Raw genomic sequence first — 16,891 nt, 5'->3', positions numbered from 1 at the left:
CAGAGGCTGAAGCTGCTTCCACACTGCACTTTATTCCATCATTCCGATGATTTCTTAGCTGGTAATTTACACATTTTATTTGCTCTTTCACTCGACGTAAAAGCTAGTTCCATATATCTAGTGGAATATAATGGAAGTTTAGAGCTCATTTCTGTGACAAATATTCCAGAATTGATACTTTTGCAAGCTTGGGAACCTGGAAAATTGCGGGAGTTTTGTGCTAGCTGAAGCTGCTCACGTGTCAGGCATCCCAGCACGCAATGTGTTCCTGCATTTCGGTGTGCGACAATAATTTTTTTGCCTTTTTTTTCCTGACAAAAATGGTACCAGTATTCCGGCATAGGTACAGCTAGCTTCGCCTTCTTCCTTTTCCCACACTTGCTTTTCCCCGTGTCCAGACACATAGTGAATGATTGGAAACGAATGCTGATGAAAGTTAAAGGGGAAAGCACAAAAGCAGGACTATAGCTGAACATCAAAAAGACTAAAGTGATGACAACAGAAGATTTATGCAAATTTAAAGTCAACAATGAGGACATTGAACTTGTCAAGGATTATCAATACCTCGGCACAGTCATTAACCAAAATGGAGACAATAGTGAAGAAATTAGAAGACGGCTAGGACTGGGGAGAGCAGCTGTGAGAGAACTAGCAAAGGTCCTCAAATGCAAAGATGTATCACTGAACACTAAAGTCAGGATCATTCAGACCATGGTGTTCCCGATCTCTATGTATGGATGTGAAAGTTGGACAGTGAAAAAAGCGGATAAGAGAAAAATCAACTCATTTGAAATGTGGTGTTGGAGGAGAGCTTTGCGCATACCATGGACCACGAAAAAGACAAATAATTGGGTGTTAGAACAAATTAAACCAGAACTATCACTAGAAGCTAAAATGATGAAACTGAGGTTATCATACTTTGGAGACATCATGAGAAGACCTGATTCACTAGAAAAGACAATAATGCTGGGGAAAACAGAAGGGAGTAGAAAAAGAGGAAGGCCAAACAATAGATGGATTGATTCCATAATGGAAGCCACGGTCCTGAACTTACAAGATCTGAATAGGGTGGCTTATAACAGATGCTCTTGGAGGTCACTGATTCATAGGGTCGCCATAAGTTGCAATCGACTTGAAGGCACATAACAACAAAACCTATTCTAAAGAGAGAGCAGATAGAAGAGACGCCGCTGCGACTGATGCATGGGCTGCTAAAGTGTTACACTCCCTTGCCATCAAAAGTGCCTTGAACGTCTTGAGAATTTCTTCACCCACTCAGGATTTTCATGCCCCCTCCCCAATTTTACCCTCCCCACACCCCCACAAACATCCAGAAACGGGGTGCAGGTGCTAGGAGTGTCCCCTGGTCTGAAACTCAAGGAAGACACTGTAGATCTTCCTGAGCTCAGTGGACCCATGAAGACACATAACACACACACACTACATGTGTATAATGGGTGAGGGATGAAAACAAGGCACTGTTCATTGCAGCTGTGTGAAAGGCATTTGCATGAAATGCCGGTATATCAGCTCGAGCAAGCCATGGCTCCTTAGAGAAACAGGTACTGCAGCGTGAAAGGAATTTTCAAAATCAGAAGTGCTACCATTTTAATCCACAAAACTGATGCAATAAGCACCATGTGTGAAAGCAGCCTTAGAATTGTATATCACACCAAAAACTACACAGATTTACACTAAGCAACAGTAAATTAGTGTCTTCTGAGTATTTTATAGTTTGGAAGGTAATTATTCCCAAATTATTTTCTGTGAGGGACATTCCAGTTACAACATCCATTAAAACAAATTCATTTGTTCAAGGTGTTCTTTGTCCACTTTCCAGCCCTTTATACACAGCTGCTACAGCGAAGAATATACAGGAATGTTGAAAAACATCCAGTGCAGTCTAGTGGTTAGAGTGTTTGACTAAGAGCAGGGAGGCCCAGTTTGAAATCTTTACTCAGACGTGAAGCTCACTGGGTAACCTTTAGTCAGTCTGTTTCTCTCTCTGAGTCCACCTTGCAGGGTCGATGTGAGGGTAATGTGTGGAGAAGAACCATGTACACCTTCTTGAGCTCCTTGTAAGAAAAGTGGGGTGTGATTATTTTATTTAATAAAATGCACACCATGCTTTTTGAGAAACCTTATGCACAAAGTGGCTTGCAACAAGATTTACAATCTCAGCAGTGTTATGAAATAATAATGTCTGAAATCTTGCCTTAATCTGCCGGCTTTGTGCTTATTATGACTGGACATGATATAAAGTCAACCAAGTTTCCAAGAACTTTTGAGTTTTAAAAACTGACCAGTCAAAAGCAGTTTACAGCAATAATGATAATTTCAATTGCAACCACAAGGTGGCAAATTGAAACAAGATTTAAGTATCCGATGAATGGTAAATAAATGTTGGGATAGTTTTAATTTGTATGGTCCTGGGGGGAAAGATAGCTGTTCATCAATGGGTGGCTTGGGTGGGTTCTATTTACTTATTAATTAAATTTATATTCCGCCCTTTCTCCCAGGAGGAGCCTGGGGTGGCAAACAAATGATAAAACACTAAAAACATCTTTAAAATATCTTTGAAACAAAACAGCTTAAATTGTTTTAAATTGTTTTTAATTGTGTTTTTAAATTGTTTTTTGTGTTTTAAAATTTGTATATTTGTTTTTATTGTTTTTAATTGTTGTAAACCACCCAGAGAGCTTTGGCTATGGGGCGGTATATAAATGCAATAAATAAATAAATAAATAAGATAAATATTTGAAAACAATTCCAACACAGATGCAGACTGGAATAAGGTCTTTCAAGGCTTGTAGGAGCCAAAAAGGCAGCAGAAATGGTGCCTTAGACACAATTTGGGCAAAGTGAAAGTCATATCATAGAACCACAGAACTGTAGAGTTGGAAGGAGCCTGTGAGGCCATCAAGTCCATCCCCTGCTCAGTTCAGGAATCCACCTTAAAGCATACCCAACAGGTGGTTGTCACAGCATCTTGCATCAAGGGTGATGGTGTGGACTGACACATTTCTCATGAGCCACTTTGCCGGCATCTGATAATCCAGGCCTTTGTCAGAAGCTAGGGTGGTCCAAAACCAATTCAGAAACCTGCCCATAATTTACAAAAGGTGATGCATTTTTCAGCTTTTCCATACCTTCCCAGCAAAGCCATTCTCTATTTTTGATCTTTATTTGTCGATTGATTGCATTTCTTGGTCATGCTTTCTTTCCCCACAGAAAGTGGCCCAAAGCAACTTACAGAATCAAACAAACATTAAAACCACGTATCCAAAATGTATCTAAAAAGGCAGGCCTGGTGTGACACAAGCCGCCTCACTAAAAAATCGCAAAGAGTAAAAGGAGCCATGTTGGCCCATCAGAAAAAGTCCAAAGTCCAGATTTGGGCAATATCTGTGTTAGGCCAACTCAAACGACATAAAAGAGCATGCAGAATTACAGGTTCTCCAGAACGCTTAATCAGGTTACATTTTTTTAAAGATGGCAGAGGAAGAGAGGAGGAAGCAAGTGTTGGTGTTAGTCAAGTAGCCGTCGGTACGGTGGAGCACAGCTGCCCTCCTGGTGCTGGCATCGTTCCTGCTCTCCTGAATGGGGCAGACACCACCCACCCACCCTAGAGCCGTCCAAGAAAGCTGCAGTAATGATGGTGTAAGGAGAGCATCTCTGCCCCTACGACACCAGCCGCCATTGCAGCCATCCATGTCTGCCTCTGGTACGTTTTAAGATGGGTGAGAGAAATTAACAGACGTTCAGTGGAGCCGCTTTCAAGTGCTTGCAGGTTTCTTGTTGCGTCACGGCCTCTTGGGAGGAGGAGGAGGAGGCACATAATAGCTGAGCCATCCCATCTCCGCAAACACAGCTGCCATCCGTGGCTCAGTTCTGCCCCCATCCTGAATCTTGCTGTGGTTTTGTTTCCAGGATGGATGAGAGTTGGGAGATGCTCCCTTAAAAAATTTAAAAGGCAGCAGTTATCTGGATCGGGCTCCAGCACTAACTGGGGTCCCTTTTGAGACCAAGAGCCCAAGTCGGCATGGCAGTCCTTTTATTAGCAAAGCAAGTGCTGAATGTTGGGTGGCACACTACAGCAGGGCTGCCAAACCTTTTAAGCCTGTGGGCAGATTTGCATGTTTGCCACGTTTCCCCCTCCCCAGGTCACCTCCATGCCTGAGAGAGAGAGTGTGTGTGTGCAAGTAAGTGCAGGCACACACATCTCGCTTTTCCAAGGGATCTGGAAGTCAGATCTAGTGAAATTAACGTGAACCTGGAAAAGGATATAGAGCTGAGAGGAAGTGGAAAAGAGCAGCACATTTCCCACTTCCTCCTCCAACTCTATGAACTTTTCAAGGGAGAAAAAGGTAATAACCCTCACCACCTCTTGCACAAGGGGGCAGTGAGGGAGAGGGTGGGTCGGTGGGGGAGCTCAGAGACATTGTGGGTGCCAGGGAAAGACCTCAAGAGCGCTGTCTCACCCACAGGCACCACATTGTGACCTCTGAACTACAGAGACAATAAAAGCCAAACTGGGTAGTGTTGTATAGTTGTTGGAGGGTGTCTACCCACCTCTCCCCTAAGGCAAAGTCCTAGTACTATGTTGCAGAATGATTATTTTCATCCACTTCTAGAACCTCCACACCCAAATGTTCAGAAACAGCTACATTTGGTGGTTCTCGAAGGCAAACATTGTATGTAACCATATCAGTCTAGGGATTTAGAATTCCATGTTTTGGGACGAAGAATGCCAAGGCAGCAGTAGCAGCAAACATTTACAATGGGACCAATTAAAGTGTCACAAATTAGTGAGCAAGCAGCCAAAGTTGCTCCAAGTTCAACTCAATATTTTTTAGACGAGGAAAAAACTGGAACCCCTGCTATAGAGCCTGATGGCCAGTAGAGGACAGTGCAGTACCTGATTTCTTCAGCATCAGAGAAGAAATTCAAGATATGCTACATACTTAATAAAAGAATTGTCAGCTGTTCTAAATATTTCTGCACTGTCCTAATTCAGTAGGATGCAAGACAAAAGGCACCCTTGATTCAGAATGCTCCTTACTTTGCTCTTAAAGCTGATCCAGGTGATTTGGCCAGGATATAAAACAGCAGCAAGTGGTGTGCAGAATGATCTAGCAATACGCAACAGAAGAGCTGGCAATCTTGGGGGTTCTCAAAGGGTGCAGTCAGCACAGAGCACCAAGTGGAAAACTCCCATGGATTTCAAAAGGGATTCAATGCTGGATTGATGCTTGTGTTTTTGTTTTTATTTATTCAATTTATTTACCAAGTTGATGTTCTACCATTCTTCCAACAGGAGCACAGGGCTGCTAGCAAGAGATAATATGTGTAAAACACATTCATATCCGGGGAGCAGATCCTTCTAGGGAGAGTAAGACAGACAGAACCACCACTAACATTGGCAATGGAGAAGGCTAACCCCATCACGCCTGCTCCTGTGAGGATTCTAAACTGCCACCAACTGCCACCAAAATTCAGACTGGGTATCAGGAGCCTTCTTTTCCTTCTGGCCTGGACACTGTCACCTGATTTAAGAGGAAGTGTGCTTCCAAGGAAGGGGTGCTCTTTATCAAGGGCAAGACACCCACAGATGCCTCTGACGTTGGTGAGGAGGTGCACCTCTTAACTGCTTGATAAGAATGGCAACTTGAGAACTTGGACTTGAGCTTGCTTTTTCCTCTTCCCTCCCATTCTGTTTTCCTTATCTGTCATGTCTTTTTAGACCACAAGCCTGACAAGGACCATATTAGTACTGATTTTTGTAAGCTGCTTTTTGGCTAAAGGGCAGGGAATAAATGCTGAAAATAAATATGTAAAGGATGTAACAGTAAAACAATTTAAACCATATCAAATTACAACAGAATACTATAATTCTGGTCCTGCAAAAATCAAATTCAAGACCTTAATATGAGCCATTGCTCGACTTCAGAATGGAAAACCATCAATTGTGAAGTATTATCATGTGTATGATGAAGATTTGCCATTTTTGATATAATTTCTCTGCCTCACTGAAGCTTATTTACATTTCACATGTAGCTTTCATTTGGATTATTTTTTAAAGGAGAAGATGCAATTTTGAAAAAATAAAATATTTATGCAATAATAACTCTCGCTTATCATTTGGATATGGCAGAAAGCCTGCATTTAGAAATTGATCTTGACACTGAAACAAGAACTTTTATGTCTCCAGAAATCTATTTAGGAACAGGCATGTAGTATAGCTAACTACTCACCCTAGTCACCTATGATGTGTAGGGTCTGTATCGAGGTGACCAGGTGGGGGGAAATGTTGTAAATAAGGATAGAAAGGATTCCTGCATGGAGCAGGGGGTGGACTCGATGGCTTTATAGGACCCTTCCAACTCTACTGTTCTAAGATTCTATGATCTGCCAATTGTGGTTCCCTCTCTCATTCTTCCAATTTTAATTTCAGTTCCCCACATTTCTACATCGGTTTACGGTTTTTTTAAAAAAATCTTCATGAAAAATCTTCAGCATTTGAGTGTGCATTTCTCCTGATAAACACATTTTTATCTGCAGTTTTGACTAAGGTATACATTTTTGCAAGCAATTTCTCTTAAAATAATGCATTTTGTATGTTATTTTCACTCATATATTTATCTTCCATCCCTAGTTGCAAATTAGTATTGATGTAAATAATACTAAGCTAGATGGTCCAATGGTCTGACTGAGTGCAAGACCACTTCCCCTGCATGCAGAACATGAGCTCTGGCACATAGCTGTGGTTCAGTGATAAACTGGGAGAGTGGACACATACCCATTTAACAGGCCTTTTCCAGACATTTTCTGCATAGCAGTTACGAACTTAAGATAAAAAATTAAGTAAAATGTGACCGAATGTGACTTAATGAAGTTTGGTGATGATCTTTTTACAGGGGCTGTAGCATTTGCTGTCGAGATCGAGGTGTCATGGAATTTTCACGGGTTCAGACAAATAGCAATTAGATCTTTCCAGAGCTTGCCGAATTTCTGAGCTTCAGACCAGAGATCAAAGGGGAGAGCAATGTGTTTTCCCAGTTTGGGTGATCATTAATCCCCCAGTTCCCCTTCCATGTCAACAGGAGGAGAGAGAATACAGTTTGAAAACACTAATGAGCTCAACTAACATCCTCCTAATGATGTAGTAAAATTCTAAAAGTGCTAAATTAAAAGAAAGAAGCCAACCCCCCGTTGTTTCTTTTCATGCGTTCCTTTGCAGAGGTAGAAAGGCTCATTTCCATACAATGAAACCCCCCCAGCGAGGAAACCGACTTCCTCCATCACTTGTGACTGCACCATTTGGACTGCACACATTTCTCCAATTGCCACAATTCATTTGTTCCCAGCAGAAGTGGGCATCTGACAAAAAAGCTCAGTGCATGAAGTGGCCCCAAGTTTCTCAGAAGGGAATTTGCAGACCTCAGCCATGTTCTTCCTTGCTGTTCTCCTTGCCTGAATAAATCCCAGTTTCACAACATCCAGGACCAGGCCCTGTTTTTCTGTTTGCTCGATGCAGCGTTCATCCTTAGTTAATATTCATTATGATGAAGAAACCACATCTATTCACATTTAATTACATCCTACTCGGTACACAAGTCAAGAACAATGAAAGAGTTATTGCCCACCCAAACAAGCCACACTTGAAGAAAGTCAAGGCTGAATTTTACATTCCCCAAACGTGAATTAGCAAAAATAAACCAGGCTCATTGGAAAAACTGACACTTGTAAATTAACAATAGTGCCAAACTTTGGAACTGCTGGGGTTTGGAAGTACTCTCACAGTTCCCATCTCAGCCTCTGGGCTGAAATTGCTCCAAAGTTTAGGCCTGATTCAGAAGGGCTCCTCACTGCTGTGAGTCCTCCATATAGCCAGGGACATTCCTCCCTTCTATTCCCCATCCAAATCTATCTATCTATCTATCTATCTATCTATCTATCTATCTATCTATCTATCTATCTATCTATCTATCTATCTATCTATCTATCTATCTATCTAATTAAATTTTATATCCCACCCCCTCCCAGAAGGAGCCCAGGGTGGCAAACAGAAACACTAAAAACATCTTGGAAAATGGAAATGGACTGCCTTCAAGTTGATCCAACCTACGAATAGGGTTTTCATGGTAAGCGGTATTCAGAGGGGTTTACCATTGCCTCCCTCTGAGGCTAGTCCTCCCCAGCTGGCGAGGGCCTGCTCAGCTTGCCACAGCTGCACAAGCCAGCCCCTTCCTTGTCCACAACTGCCAGCTGGGGGGCAGCTGGGCTCCTTGGGACTCTGCAGCTTGCCCACGGCTGAACAGGTGGCAGGGCACATAACCCCTGAGCCACTCACTGTGGGGTGATCTTTAGCTGGCCCTTGACACCCAGGAGACACAAGCAGGGACACAGACTCTGGACTCCCAGCCAGGCTCTCCTCCCCACTGTGCTATACCAGCTACTTTAAAACATCTTTAAAATATCTTAAAAATAAAACATCTTTAAAAACATTTTAAAAACATCTTTGAAAATAAATCTTTAAAACATATTTAAAAAAAAAAAAACCCTAAAAATAATTCCAGCACAGATGCAGCCTGGGATAAGGTCTTCAGCAGGAGCTGAAAAGATAATGACGCCTGCCTAATATTTAAGGGGAGGGAATTCCACAGGGCAAGTGCCGCTACACTAAAGGTCCATTTCCAATGTTGTGTGGAACGGACCTCCTGATAAGATGGGATCTGCAGGAGGCCCTCACCTGCAGAGTGCAGTGATTGACTGGGTATATAAGGGGTGAGATGATGTATCACGTATCCTGATCCCAAACTGTATAGGGCTTTATACACCAAAAGCAGCACCAGACTGGTAACTAGTGGGCAGCCAGTGGGAAACTATGGGAAATATAACATTTAAGAGCCTAAGAGCCCTGCTGAATCAGCCCAAAGGGAGCCCATCTTGCTCTCATAGTGCCCAATCAGATGCTCTCATGGGAAGCTCACAAACAGCCCTCTCCCCACCTGTGATGGTACTGGTACTGAAATGCATACTGCTTTCGACAGTGGAGGTAGAACATAGCCATTGTGGCTAATAAGCATCGATAGCCTTCTCCGTGAATTTGTCTAATCTCTTTTTAAAGCCATCCAAGTTGGTGGCCACCATTACCTCTTGTGAGAGCGAATTCCATGTATTCTTCACTGTGGGAGCAAATTCAATACCCCCATGGAAAAGCATGCATAACCATGTTTAGAGAGCCAGTGTGGTATAGTGGTTAAGGTGCTGGATTACGATCTGGGAGACCTGGGTTCGAATCCCCACACAGCCATGAAGCTCACTGGGTGACCTTGGGCCAGTCACTGCCTCTCAGCCTCATAGGGAGGCAGTGGTAAACCACCTCTGAATACTGCTTACCATGAAAACCCTCTTCATAGGGTCGCCATAAGTCGGGCTTGACTTGAAGGCAGTCCATCATCACCAACCATGCTAGAAGCTCTGAGTATGTGTTCTTCCCTGTGTGGAGAAGCACTTAGAATAATAGAATCATAGAATTTAAATCATAGATTCTATCTTCTAAATCATAGATTCTATCTATGAGCATAGATTCTATCAAAAGGAAAGCACTTCCTTTTGTCTGTTCTGGATCTTCCAACGTTCAGCTTCAACTGATGTCCACGAGTTCTAGTGTTATGAGAGAGGGAGAAAAACTTTTCTCTGTCCACTCTTTCCATGCCATGCATAATTTTATGTACTACTATCATGTCTCCTGTTACTCACATTTTCTCTAAACGAAAACACCCCAAATGTTGTAACCTTTCCTTGTAAGGGAAGTTGCTCCACCCCTTTCATCATTTTGGTTGCCCTTTTCTGAAAATGATGTTCAAAGGCCTCTGAATCTGGGGGTAGCAAACAGAGGCTTTATACTGAATCTGACCATTGGCCCAAACATTTCGCTGCCTGAGGTGAAGGACAAGATGGTGTCCCGGCGTTCCATGTACTGAACTAGACTGGTAGTTGAATCTTAGTTCAGTTCTGGTAATGGAACCAGGGACACACCTGAGGTCATTAGGCTAGTTTAGGGGTGCAGGAGAGGCTACAGGGTGTCCACAGCTCTGTTCTAATATCCTCTGCTTGAGATGCTACCAATATGAGAACATCAGGAAAAAACTGCTGGATCAGGCCAGTGGCCCATCTAGTCCAGCATCCTGTTCTCACAGTGGCCAACCAGATGCCTCTTATGGGAAGCCCACAAGCAGGACCTGAGCGCAAGGGCACCCTCCCCTCCTGTGGTTTCCACCAACTTATATAAACTTTATTTTATCTCTGTTATTAGCTGTATTTTATTGCCATGATTTTATTGTATATACTGACTTTGAGAATTGCTGCCACTCTTATAGTTTAAAGGTGGGTCAGAACCTTTTTTTAAAAAAAAATACAAAAATAGAAATAGCACTGACAAAATGTGCATTTCAGCCCAAAAAGTGTTATCAAAGCTTTAGTACTGATAATACAAATATGCTCCCAAGGAATGGGACTTCATTTACACTTTTGGGCTTTACTTCCTGATGAGGACTAGAGACTTGTTCATTGTGTTTGCTGGCACACCATCAGTCCCAAAATGAGACTGAGCAGCATCTCAGCTGCGATGTTTCCAAAGCATTCCATTTTCATGTCATAAAATATACTGTATATTGTCAGGTTTCCTGTTCAGTGAGACTCAGGCGGATTCTTTGAGTCTGTTCCCCTCCCTCTTATTTTTCATCTTCTCTTTTTTTCCCCCTTAAGTTTGACAAATTATCCGGCCTGCATGAATTCATTATTCCCCCTTAGTGCCTACACATGTGCTAGGGAAGCCATAAAAAATTAAATAACGGAGTCTCAGACCTCAATGAAAAATTAACAGCCCTCTTGTCGGGGGAAGATATTGGCACATTCATAACGGATGAAGACTCCCCAGTGGGTGGATTGATACATGTTACTTCCTTCATCCAGCACTTAACCTGTTCACAACCAGCCAAACAAACAGCCCCTTCCTCTCCTGCCTCCCAGCGCAGTATTTGAGGAGGGGTCTGTCTCCTCCTGTTGGCACTTCATCTTCCATCTTCTCCCCAGGTGGAAGAATAAAAAACCTGATGGTGCCTAAATCCCCAGCAGAATCTTGAACCTTGAATTGGTATGGGGAGAGATTTAATTCAGTTCAAGTTTAAAGGCAAACCGATGTGCAAACAGAAACACAGCCAGCCTTTGACATTCTCACTTCTTCAAATTTTGCCGTGTGGTTCTCCAGCCAAGTAATGTGTACAAAAATGCATACACTAGGGAAGAGTATGCATGCAAATGTTTATATTTGTGAAACTGACAATATAAAAATAAGTTATATTGGGGGAAGCCGCTTTGAAGAAATGTGTATATTAGGCCCACTGTGAATTGTTTGCAAGGCACTTTGAGTGCAAAAGTTGCTCGCCTCTGTAGCAATCTTGATGCCCCTTCCGCATCTCCTGGAGTCCTCAGTGAGGTGTCCAGTGCAATGTCTGCTGCAAGTTCTTGGGAACAGTTTCAGTTGATGTGGCCTGATGACGTAGACAAGGTGCTTGCGATGATGTGTCCTCTCCACCCTTGCCCTTCTTGGCTTATTAAAGTACGACCTAGAGGATCTAGGGTATGGACAATGTGTCTTTGCAGGACAGATTGGTCCCAGCCACCCTGAAAGAGGTGGTGATCCGCTACTGAAAAAGCCCACCCTGGACTTATTGGTTTGTGACAACTACTGCCAAGTCACAAATAATCCCTTCTTAGGGAAGGTGATTGAGAGGGTTGTGGCACAGCAATTGCAAGTACTATTGGATGAAACATCTTGACCCATTCCAATCTGCTTCAGGCCTGGATATGGGATTGAATCAGACTTGGTTGCCCTGATGGATGACCTTTATCAGAAGAAGGACAGGGGGAGTGTGACCATGTTATTCTTATTTGATCTCTCGGCGGCTTTTGATACCATTGACTTTGGTATCCTTTTGAGCCGACTTAGTGAGATGGATATTGCAAATGTAAATCATAACAAATTAATAATAATAAATCTTATTTGTTGGTCGCCTATCTGTCCAGGTTAGTGGACACCCTAGGCGACTTACAATAATAGAGAGCAGTACATAATACAAAATAAAATACAAGCAAACACAATCATAATCCATTTAAAACCAATTTCTATTTAAAACCTTATAAAATCAATCCTCCCCAATCCCATAGGCCCGCCTGAACAGCCAGGTTTTTAAGGCTTGGCGAAAACCCATCAGGGAGGGAGCATGTCGGAGATCAAAAGGAAGGGAATTCCAGAGGGTGGGGGCCACGACCGAGAAGGCCCTCTCTCTGGTCCGCACCAGCCGAGCTGTTTTAACCGGTGGGACCGAGAGAAGGTCTTGTGAGGCTGATCTTGTCAGGCGGCATAATTGGTGATTCTGTAGGCGCTCCTTCAGATAGACTGGGCCGAAACCGTATAGGGTTTTAAAGGTCAGCACCAACACCTTGAATTGGGCCCAGTAAACAACTGGTAACCAGTGAAGATCTATTAACACTGCCGTGATATGATCACGGCGACGGCTGTGCTTAATCAAGCGTGCCGCCGCATTCTGTACCAGCTGTAACTTCCGGACCGTGTTCAAGAGTAACCCCATGTAGAGCGCATTACAGTAGTCTAAGCGAGATGAAACCAGGGCATGTATCACCCGTGGGAGCAGATGAACAGGAAGGTAGGGTCGCAGCCTCCGTATCAGATGTAACTGATACCAAGCTGCCCGACTCACCGCCGAGACCTGAGCCTCCATGGACAGCCTGGAGTCAAGAATGACCCCGAGGCTGCGGTCCTGGTCCTTCAGGGGTAATCTCACCCCATTAAGCATCAGGTCCGTAATACCCAGCCTTCCTCTGTCTCCCACAAGCAACACCTCGGTCTTGTCGGGATTCAGCTTCAGCCTGTTCTCTCCCATCCACCCACTTACGGATTCCAGGCACTTGGACATGGTATCCACAGCCAACTCTGGTGAGGACTTAAATGAGAGATAGAGCTGAGTGTCATCCGCATATTGGTGACACTTCAGCCCCAAACTCCTGATGATGGCTCCCAGCGGTTTCACATAGATGTTAAACAGCATGGGAGAGAGGATAGAGCCCTGTGGCACCCCACAATTAAAAGGCCAAGGGTCTGATACCTCATCTCCCAAAGCTACCCGTTGGTGCCTATCTGAGAGATAGGAATGGAACCACTGTAAAACAGTGCCCCCTATTCCTAATCCCCCTAGGCGATCCAACAGGATACCGTGGTCAACGGTATCGAAAGCCGCTGAGAGATCTAGGAGGACGAGGAAGGTATATTCTCCCCTATCCAACGCCCTCCTCATATCATCCACCAGAGCAACCAAGGCTGTTTCAGTTCCATGTCCAGTCCTGAAACCCGATTGGAATGGATCTAAATAATCCGTTTCCTCCAAGTGTGTCTGTAACTGTCTGGCCACCACTCGCTCAATTACCTTGCCTAAGAATGGTAAATTAGAAACTGGGCGGAAGTTATTCAGCTCTTGGGGATCCAAGGAGGGTTTTTTTTAAGATGGGCTTTATGACTGCCTCCTTGAGGGCTGATGGCATTGCACCCTCTTTCAAGGATGCATTTACCACTGCCTTGATCCCTTCGCTCAGCCTCTCTTTGCAACTCGTGACGAGCCACGAAGGGCAAGGATCAAGCAGACAGGTGGTGGGCTTCACAGTACTGAGCACCTTGTCCACTTCCTCAGAGGGAAGAGGCTGAAACCGATCCCACCAGACCAGAATGCAACTGGCCGACCCTGGCCCACTACCTGTATCCACGGCGAACGGAATCATGCTCTTCAGGCGCTCGATTTTACCAGCAAAGTGTTTAGCAAAAATGTCACAGGAGATTTTAGATTGCTCCATGGGTTCCTGAGCAACTGGACCGACCAGGCTTCGGACCACCTGGAACAACTCCTGGGACAACACTCTGCTGACGCAATGTACTGCCTTCAAGTCGATTCCAACTTATGGCGACCCTATGAATAGGGTTTTCATGAGGATGAGAGGCAGTGACTGGCCCAAGGTCACCCTGGGAGCTTCATGGCTGTGTGGGGATTCGAACCCTGGTCTCCCAGGTCATAGTCCAACATCTTAACCACTACACCACACTGGCTCTCTAATGGGCATTGCAGGCACTGTTTTACAGTGGTTCCAATCCTACCTCCAGGGTTGTTTTCAGAGAAAGGCATTGGGTGATTGTCTTTCAGCCCCCTGGCAGTTGTGCGGTGCGGTGCCACAGGGTACCATCTTGTCCCCAATGCTGTTTAACATCTATATGAAACTCCTTCATATATATGAGGCGCCATCTGTTATCTGTTTGGCACCTACTGAAGACCTTCCTCTTCCAACAAGCCTTTTAAGCAGAGACCTTATCCCAGTCTGTGTCTGTGTTGGACCTGCATTTTTAGAAGTTTTTAAAGCTTTTTTTTTAAAGTTGTTTTTTAAGATTTTTGTTTTTAAGATGTTTTAGAGTGTTTTTAGTGTTTTTGTTTGCCACCCTGGGCTCCTTCTAGGAGGAAGAGTGGGATATAAATTTAATAAATAAATAAAAACAAACAGGCAAAATTGCATACAAAAATGTGCATATTAGGAGAAATTATCACTAAAATGCTAATGAATTTTCACAAGGACTTTAAAAAAAATCACAACTGATCTAGAAACGTGAAATACTAAACCTAAGATTGGGAAAATGAGAAGTTATTTGTTATTATTTATATCCCACCCTTCTTCCCAGTAGGAGCCCAGGACGACAAACAAAACCACAAAAAATACTCTAAAACATCTTTTAAAAAATAGACTTTAAAATATATTTAAAAAAACATATTTTAAAAGATATTTAAAACATTTTAAAAAGTAATTCCAATACAGACACAGCAATGTGGTAGTAATGGGTGACTTCAACTACCCGGACATAGACTGGCCACATATGTGTTCCAGTCATGACAAAGAAGCAAAGTTTCTAGATATTCTAAATGACTATTCCCTAGATCAGTTGGTCATGGAACCGACCAGAGGGACGGCAACCCTGGACTTAATCCTCAGTGGGGACCGGGACCTGGTGCGAGATGTAAGTGTTGTTGAACCGATTGGGAGCAGTGACCACAGTGCTATTAAATTAAACATACATGTAACTGGCCAATTGCCAAGAAAATCCAACACGGTCACATTTGACTTCAAAAGAGGAAACTTCACAAAAATGAGGGGATTGGTAAAAAGAAAGCTGAAAAACAAAGTCCAGAGGGTCACATCACTCGAACATGCTTGGAAGTTGTTTAAAAACACTATATTAGAAGCTCAACTGGAGTGCATACCACAGATCAGAAAAGGTACCGCCAGGGCCAAGAAGATGCCAGCATGGTTAACGAGCAAAGTCAAGGAAGCTCTTAGAGGCAAAAAGTCTTCCTTCAGAAAATGGAAGTCTTGTCCGAATGAAGAAAATAAAAAAGAACACAAACTCTGGCAAAAGAAATGCAAGAAGACAATAAGGGATGCTAAACAAGAATTTGAGGAGCACATTGCTAAGAACATAAAAACCAACAACAAAACATTCTATAAATACATTCAAAGCAGGACACCATCTAGGGAGACAATTGGACCCTTGGATGATAAGGGAGTCAAAGGTGTCCTAAAGAACGATAAGGAGATTGCAGAGAAGCTAAATGAATTCTTTGCATCTGTCTTCACAGTGGAAGATATAGGGCAGATCCCTGAACCTGAACTAACATTTGCAGGAAGGGATTCTGAGGAACTGAGACAAATAGTGGTAACGAGAGAGGAAGTTCTAAGCTTAATGGACAATATAAAAACTGACAAATCACCGGGCCCGGATGGCATCCACCCGAGAGTTCTCAAAGAACTCAAAGGTGAAATTGCTGATCTGCTAACTAAAATATGTAACTTGTCCCTTGGGTCCTCCTCCGTGCCTGAGGACTGGAAAGTGGCAAATGTAACGCCAATCTTCAAAAAGGGATCCAGAGGGGATCCCGGAAATTACAGGCCAGTTAGCTTAACTTCTGTCCCTGGAAAACTGGTAGAAAGTATTATTAAAGCTAGATTAACTAAGCACATAGAAGAACAAGCCTTGCTGAAGCAGAGCCAGCATGGCTTCTGCAAGGGAAAGTCCTGTCTCAGTAACCTATTAGAATTCTTTGAGAGTGTCAACAAGCATATAGATAGAGGTGATCCAGTGGACATAGTGTACTTAGACTTTCAAAAAGCGTTTGACAAGGTACCTCACCAAAGGCTTCTGAGGAAGCTTAGCAGTCATGGAATAAGAGGAGAGGTCCTCTTGTGGATAAGAAATTGGTTAAGAAGCAGAAAGCAGAGAGTAGGAATAAATGGACAGTTCTCCCAATGGAGGGCTGTAGAAAGTGGAGTCCCTCAAGGATCGGTATTGGGACCTGTACTTTTCAACTTGTTCATTAATGACCTAGAATTAGGAGTGAGCAGTGAAGTGGCCAAGTTTGCTGACGACACTAAATTGTTCAGGGTTGTTAAAACAAAAAGGGATTGCGAAGAGCTCCAAAAAGATCTCTCCAAACTGAGTGAATGGGTGGAAAAATGGCAAATGCAATTCAATATAAACAAGTGTAAAATTATGCATATTGGAGCAAAAAATGATAGAAGTGTATAAAATTATGCATGGCATTGAGAAAGTGGATAGAGAAAAGTTCTTCTCCCTCTCTCATAATACTAGAACTCGTGGACATTCAAAGAAGCTGAATGTTGGAAGATTCAGGACAGACAAAAGGAAGTACTTCTTTACTCAGCGCATAGTTAAACTATGGAATTTGCTCCCACAAGATGCAGTAATGGCCACCAG

Source organism: Rhineura floridana, chromosome 7 (genome assembly GCF_030035675.1).
Source record: "Rhineura floridana isolate rRhiFlo1 chromosome 7, rRhiFlo1.hap2, whole genome shotgun sequence".
NCBI classification, from domain to species: Eukaryota; Metazoa; Chordata; class Lepidosauria; order Squamata; family Rhineuridae; genus Rhineura; species Rhineura floridana.
This window is presented reverse-complemented; position numbering follows the sequence as displayed.